Here is a 7,300-nt window from a genome sequence, read left to right as displayed (position 1 = left end):
CGTCCCTTCTCCGAGCTCCAACCCAGCGCCCTCCTCTAGCTTCTGGTAGTCTCTGAGGAGGGGTCTTTCCTCCTCACTCAAGAATGGTCCTCATCTTTCTGCTTAAGGAGATTCATCTCCTCCTCTGGTGCTGTCAGTCCATCCCCCACCCCTGCTGTTACCTAACCTCATCCCTCCTGTACCATCTCCTTTCTCGGAGTCAACAACGTGCAGGTCCCTCACTGCCTCAAACACTTACCCTGCAGCTGCCTCTTTCCAGCAAGAGCCCAGCCTGAAGACAGACCTCTGCCCTCACTAGCTCCACCTCCTCAACGCAGCCCCCACTCTGCTGCCTGCTGCTGCCACTGGGCCCCCGCCCCAGCATTCCAATGAACATTCTTTGACAAAACCGCCCACAATCTCCCGCTTGCCAAATTCTTCATGCCTGCTCATCCCCATGACCTCCCCTTAGCTTTACCCTCAGCGTTACCCTGGTGATATCATGGCCGCTCTCCTCTTAACACTCCTCCCTGACTCCCCAGACACCTGTGGTCCCCTCTCACTCGCTCCCTCCTGACTCTTGGCCAACTCACTGAGCAGGACTACTCATTTCCCTCCCCGAGGCCCTTCTTGGACTGGTCTGCGAGCTCTGGTGCTCTACAGTCTATCCCCTCGATTGCTTTCACTGTGATTTTGTAAAAATCTAAGTCAGAGGCTCTTCTGTGGTTCTATCTACTGCGTTGTTTTGATTTATAATCATAAACCTTCTTCCATAAACAAAAAATTCACAAAAATTGGTGTTTTGCAGAGTATCTAGTTTAAATAGAGTAAAAATTTTAAAAAAGAAAAATATGAAACACTCTTGAAAGCAATAAAAGAAAATTAATTTTAAAAAGAATGTGGATTTTTTAAAAATTCAAAAATGAAAATAAAATAAAATGCAAAGCCCTGATTTGTGGTCCCTCCCCCATCACTGCCCATGAGACAAGTCTAAGCCCACCCTCTCCATCTTTAGCTCTTTCTCTGCTCCTCCATTTCTACCCCAACACAGAGGCCGAGTCCCACACTAGTGAAACCGCTCTCCTGCCATGTCATATGGTTCCTTTGTGCCCCTTCTTTGTCTTATTTGCTCCCTCTACTGAGACTTCATTTCCAGACCCTTCATAGTCTGCAGTTACCTCCTTGCCATTGAAGATTCAGTTCAAGCTTCAAGTTCTGCATGAAAACTCCCCTGCCTCTCTACCTCAACTCCAAGGCCCAAGCAGAATGGGCTGCTCTCTCCCTTGGGTCCCCACCCGTCCGTGTCAGAACCTCTCTATCATCAGACCAGGAGTATTTCACTGCAGTCGTCTGTTTAGAAGTGTGTCTTTGGGGCTGACCCAGTGGCGCAGCGGTTAAGTGTGCATGTTCCGCTTTGGCAGCCTGAGGTTCACCAGTTTGGATCCCGGGTGCAGACATGGCACTGCTTGGCAAGCCATGCTGTGGCAGGCGTCCCACCTATAAAGTAGAGGAAGATGGGCATGGATGTTAGCTCAGGGTCAGTCTTTCTCAGCAAAAAGAGGAGGATTGGCAGCAGTTAGCTCAGGGCTAATCTTCCTCAAAAAAAAAAAAAACAAGTGTGTCTTCCCCACCTGGATGCACGACCTGGTACAGATACTTGCACTGGGTCTTCTGCTAGAGTGGCTCATAGTAGGTGCTTAAAAAGTATATCTTTTGAGCCAGCCGTGATGGTCTAGTGGTTAAGGTTTGGTGCTCTCACCACTTCAGCAGCCCACGTTCATTTCCTGGTCGTGGAACCACACCACCCATCTTTCAGTAGCCATGCTGTGGCTGCAGCTCACATAGAAGAACCAGAACAACTGTCAACTAGGATATACAACCATGCCCTGGAGATTTGGGGAGAAAAAAAAAAAGATGAAGATTGGTAACAAATGTTAGCTCAAGGCAAATCCTTTCCTGCAAAAAAAAAAAAATATATGTATATATACACATATATGTGTGTGTGTGTGTGTGTGTGTATATCTTTTAATAAATGGAGGAATGAGCATCATCACCAAGTGATCCACTAACAGCGCCTTTGCGTGCTTCCTCACATGTTTGCTAGCCTGCCTTCCCCTTTGTTGGTCCACCCCATCCCCCTTTCAGCCCCCACTTTGTCTGTTGCTGAGGACCGCAAGTTCACTCACAGCATCAGTGGATGTTCAGAGACTGGCTGGCATCCATCTCCCTCCACCCCCACTCATAAGCTATTGGGTTGTCACATTCCACCCCACCCCAGGGCATTTGTGACTCTCCTCCAAAATAAATTCAGGCCACCCTGTCTGGTCTGTGAGCTCTCCCACAGTTTGATGGAGAGCGTGAGGGGCAGGGAGCTGACCAAGGTCCACAGATTCTGTGGCCAGGCACATGCCGGGGGCTGTGACTAGAACTGCGTACTAGGTCGGCACAGCCCCTGACCTCCAGGAAGCTTACCTGCTAGAAGGTTGGTAATACCTTTAATTGTTAGTTAAAATGTTTCCAACCAGGTGATTCATTTACATGGTTCAAATTCAAAAAGTACAAAAGATACACAATGAAAACATTCCTTTTTAGGGCAATGAAAGTACTTTGTCTGATATTATAATGATAGATATACGTCATTACACACTTTTTCCAAATCCATAGAATGTACAACACCAAGAGAGAATCCCAAGGTGAACTATAGATGGACCTTCAGTGACTATGATGTGTCAGTGTCGGTTCACCCTTGGAGAAAATGTTCCTTTTGCGTGATTGATATTGTTAATGGAGGCGGCTAAGCATGCGTGGGGGCAATGAGCATAAGGGAAATCTTTGTACCTTCCTCTCAATTTTGTTGTAAATCTAAAACTGCTCTCAAAAAATTAAACCTTTAATAAAACATTCCCTGTCTCCACACATTTTCTCTCCCTGAAGGCAACCAAAATTATATATGAGACATTAAAAAGTGTACATATTCCTTCTCCCTTCTTTTATTTGAAGTAAATAGTGGCATAGAAAATACAAACCAGTTAATACATACGTATCTAAGTTTTTTCACTTAAAATATATTTTGGAGATTATTCCATATGAATTCATAAAGAGTTTTATCTTTCTATCTTAGAGCTGCATAATATTCAGTCAAATATCATAATTATTTAACAACTTCTCCCTGATGGATGTTTTAATTTATTTTTAAGCTGTTCCACACTATACTGCATTAGTAAGCTTGCACATTATCTTGCAAGTGTGCCAGCATATCATAAAATACCTTTAGAAATGGAATTGCTGCATCAAAAGGTATGTGAATTTATAATTTTGATAGGTATTGCCAAATTGTTTTCGATGGAGTTTGTACCAAATAACACTCCAGCCAGCGATGGACCAGAGTCCTCACAGCTCGTGACACTTTGATGTATTCCCTTCAAGACTTATTTTTCTTTAACAATCTTGGGATCATACGGCACACAGTTTTATCTTTTTCCTTTGTAAAACTATTTTATTCTCCAAGTAGAAAAAAGTGATCGTGTCTTTCCATCATACTCTTTTCCGTGTTACATACATAGCTGTCCCACCCAGCATTATAGAAAGCTGAGCCGTGTTATGGTTTCCTTTTGTATTCAGGTTTCACGTTTTTAGAACTTAGTGAGTCCAAACATTTAGTAACCAGGATTTAGCCAGGTAATCAATCACATTCACACTCAAAACCTTCAGGCCGTGTCTGCAGCTCAGCCAGTTATCTTTGCGTCAGACTGAGAGAAATAGCAGATGTCAGCAGCTGGGTCACAGCAGAAGAGTGATGGATGGCACCCGTGCTCATGCTGGATAAATCGTTTCCCGGGATTACAATGACCTAGGATTGAAACTGTGAGAAAAGGGAGATGCTGTTCAAAATGCAGGGATAAACACCTTCCACTTAACTTTGCTCAAGTCTCCACACACACTCACACAGACACACACATTCCAGGAAAATGATGCTGCTTTCATTTTTATTATTTTTTTTTAAATATAAAATGTTCAAGAGTACCAGTTATCCATTATGCTCCTCTGAATTTTAAAATTGCATACTGCTTGTAATTTACTTTTTCTCACTTAGTGCATCTAAACCATTTCACCATGCCATTAAATAGTCTTCTCCAACAACATTTTAAATAGTTATAGTGTATTCCATCATAGGATTAACATATAATTTATTTAACCAATCCTCTACTTTTGGGAGGTTTCTTTTTTGTCATTTTAGAAGCTGTGACATCACTGAATTACCTGGGTCACAGGGGTCGTCTTCCTGCTCACAGTCCCCGTAACAATCACATGTGAAAATGTTTTTAGGTTTCTTATTACTTACAAGGGACAGCTCTACACGAAATACAGGAAGCAGAGCTAAACTATCCATAAAAGAATTTATATTCTGTTTAGAAAGACGGGCTATCTGTAAATTTAACAAGATAACTAACACACGAGGCACTGTGGGATCTGTCCCAATGAACGTTACAGTCAGTAAGAGAGAGGATTCAGGAGAGAGGGCTGTGCCCCAGTGTGTCGGGAGAGGCTTTGGGTGTCAACCTTGGCTGCACAGGAGACTCACATGAGCCTCAATCCCGACACTCTGATTAAATCAGTGTGGGTGGGGCTCACACATCTGCATTTTTGAAGCCGTCACGAGGACCACTGATGTAGAAGACAACCTTGCGCGAGCCTTGAAGGACACTTCACATAGAAAAACAACGACATTATAAACGTGTATTTATAATAAATAAATAGGTATTAATAGATTATTAATTAATAAATAGGTAACAAATGGGTATTATAAATAAATAGAGGAGGGTGTGAAGATTTATATAAACCAAGAGAGGAGATGGGAAATATTCATGCAGAAATTTAGACTCTTGGAATTTTAGCACTGGGAGGAACACACAGTCGAATCGCTCTGCTCACATCCCTTCCTGTTGTTCTCTCCAGATGACACTTGATGGTTTATGGGCATTTTACCTACATATCTCATTTGACTTTCATACTGACTCTGCAGAGTAAGTAGAAATGATTAACATCATGTTAGAGTTGAGGAAACCCAGACAACTTCTTGGCCTGTGACTAATATTGGACTGTGCAGAGACTTGATAGAAATGAGAAAAGAAGTAGAAATTTAAGAGATTTCCATTTTTGATGACAGCAGGCTATGTTATTTGGTTGAAATTCCTGCTGAAGACAACTTAAAATGATAAGGTATGAAAAAACTTCTTAAAAGCATATTGAAAAGATAGTTCAAAATTTGGAAGCCAAGAAAAAGAGGGAGTTGGCAGGCCACAGTTCACTCTGGCACAGGGGCATCTGCAGATCTGGCTGGAAACAGCTGAGAGACAGAGCTGAGACTCAGAAAACTGAAAGAGAGCACACCTGGCCCCTTTTCCTCCTCTTGAGTGGGAAGAGTTTGGGGTCAGGTAGGGAAAGAGGCCCATCCTTGAGTTTGAAAAACAAACGCTGACGTTAGGAGCACTTGCAGCCCAAATTAGCTATATGAGGCACAAAAGACATGCTTACTTTTAGATGGTTACAGATTCCTCCTACCCAGGTGCTTGGCAGTTGCAAATGCAAATCTCTCTGGATGTATCTTCTTCATCCTAGGTGTCTGGAAAATCTCACACAGAAAATTTTCAAGGGAAAAAGGTAGCACAAAATCAAAGATACATTAGCACACAAGGAAATAAGAAGCAATGAACAAAAAGTGGCAGAAAACCCATCATAAACTAGCCCCCAAAGTCTTTAAATGCTAGAATTATTAGAAATAGACTATTTTTAATCATAGTTGTCTAAAAAATATGACAATCTTAAAAATATCTTCAGGGAAACTATAACAAGTGAAATAACAGATTTGTCAAGGAACCAAATAAAACTTCTATAGATGAGAAAAATGAAATAATCCAAATTAATATTTCAGTAAAATGGGTTTTAAAGCAGACTGAACAGAGAAGTGAAAAGGACAGACCTGGAAGATAAGTCAGAAGGTGTTACATACAATGAGAGAGAGAGAAAGATGGAAAATAGGGAAAAGAGGATAAGAGAACTTCAGGGCAGAGTAAGAAGGTTCCAGAAGGAGAGGAGAGAGCATTGGCAGAGCCTGTATTTGAAGGGATTCTGTGTGAATCTTCTCCAGAAAGGTGAACCATATCCATCTACAGATTCAAGAAGCCTAATGAACTCCAAGGAAGATAAACAAAAAGGAAACCACATCTAAACATATCACAGTAAAACTGCAGACACCCAAAGACAAACAGAATTTTTTTTTCTTTTGTTTTTGAGGAAGACTAGCTCTGAGCTAACATTTGCTGCCAAACAGAATTTTTCTTTTCTTTTTTTTTTTTTTTGAGGAAGACTAGCCTGAGCTAACATCTGCTGACAATCTTCCTCTTTTTGCTGAGGGATACTGGCCCTGAGCTAACATCTGTGCCCATCTTCCTCTACTTTATATGTGGGACACCTACCACAGCATGGCTTGCCAGGTGGTGCCATGTCTACACCTGGGATCCAAACCGGCGAACCCCAGGCCACTGAAGCGGAATGTGCCCACTTAACCACTGTGCCACTGGGCTGGCCCTAATTTAATCATTTAAAACAACAGTTTAATTTAATTTGGTTTAATGTAATAGTGTTTTCTGTTAAACAGAAATTGGCCCAGATTATTTTTTGTGGCAGTGGCAAAGAAATGGTCAAATAAAATAAAAATATGTATAAATGAAGGAGGACTCATTCAAGACCTGGGGTCTGGAGATGAAGGAAGATGCCAGTAAACATCTGCTGAGCTTTTATCATGTGCCCATTGTAGATAGAGCCACTGAAAACAACCTGCTCCAACCGGAAAAGTCAAAACATGTAGGAAGCCCCATCGATCAAAACACCAGAAACCAAAAACATCGCAGCTCACCCTCCTGCGGAACATACAGGCTCTCCCCCAGATCCATGCCAGACTGGCTCCTTTTCATGTGGACTCAGTGCCAACATCACCTCCTCAGAGAGCCCTTCTCTGACACCAAGGTCAAGGGTCCCCCATCATCTGTCTCCCGGACCCTCTTTCACTGTCTTCATACCACTTCTAATGCTTCTCTGCATTTTCTTTCTTCCCTCACTAGCCAGCTGCCTGAGGCTGGCCCTTATCTGTCTTGTTGGCTGCTGTAGCTCCAGCTCCCAGAAGTGCCTGGCACACAAGAGATGCTTAATCAATGTTTACTCACCATAGTGAATACAAACAAAACGAGAAGTCCTTCCCACGAGAATGCGTCTTCCTTCTCTGAATCCTCAAGCTGTGCTCCCCTGAGAGGCCCTCCCGACG

The 7,300-nt window shown here is 42.6% G+C and overlaps 1 long non-coding RNA gene across 1 annotated transcript; it reads right to left on the bottom strand.

Annotated features, from left to right (window-relative positions):
* Positions 1-2,103: 2,103 nt before the first annotated feature.
* Positions 2,104-7,035, bottom strand: LOC123282298 (uncharacterized). Its single transcript, XR_006522356.2, has 3 exons — positions 6,896-7,035; positions 5,515-5,602; positions 2,104-3,841 (listed from the first exon to the last, which is right to left on the bottom strand). It is a non-coding gene; the product is annotated as an uncharacterized lncRNA (long non-coding RNA).
* Positions 7,036-7,300: the final 265 nt, after the last annotated feature.

The sequence above is a fragment of the Equus asinus genome, chromosome 30 (assembly GCF_041296235.1).
Source record: "Equus asinus isolate D_3611 breed Donkey chromosome 30, EquAss-T2T_v2, whole genome shotgun sequence".
Classification (NCBI taxonomy): domain Eukaryota; kingdom Metazoa; phylum Chordata; class Mammalia; order Perissodactyla; family Equidae; genus Equus; species Equus asinus.
The sequence above is the reverse complement of the archived record's forward strand: the minus strand, read 5'-3'. Positions and strand labels throughout refer to the sequence as shown.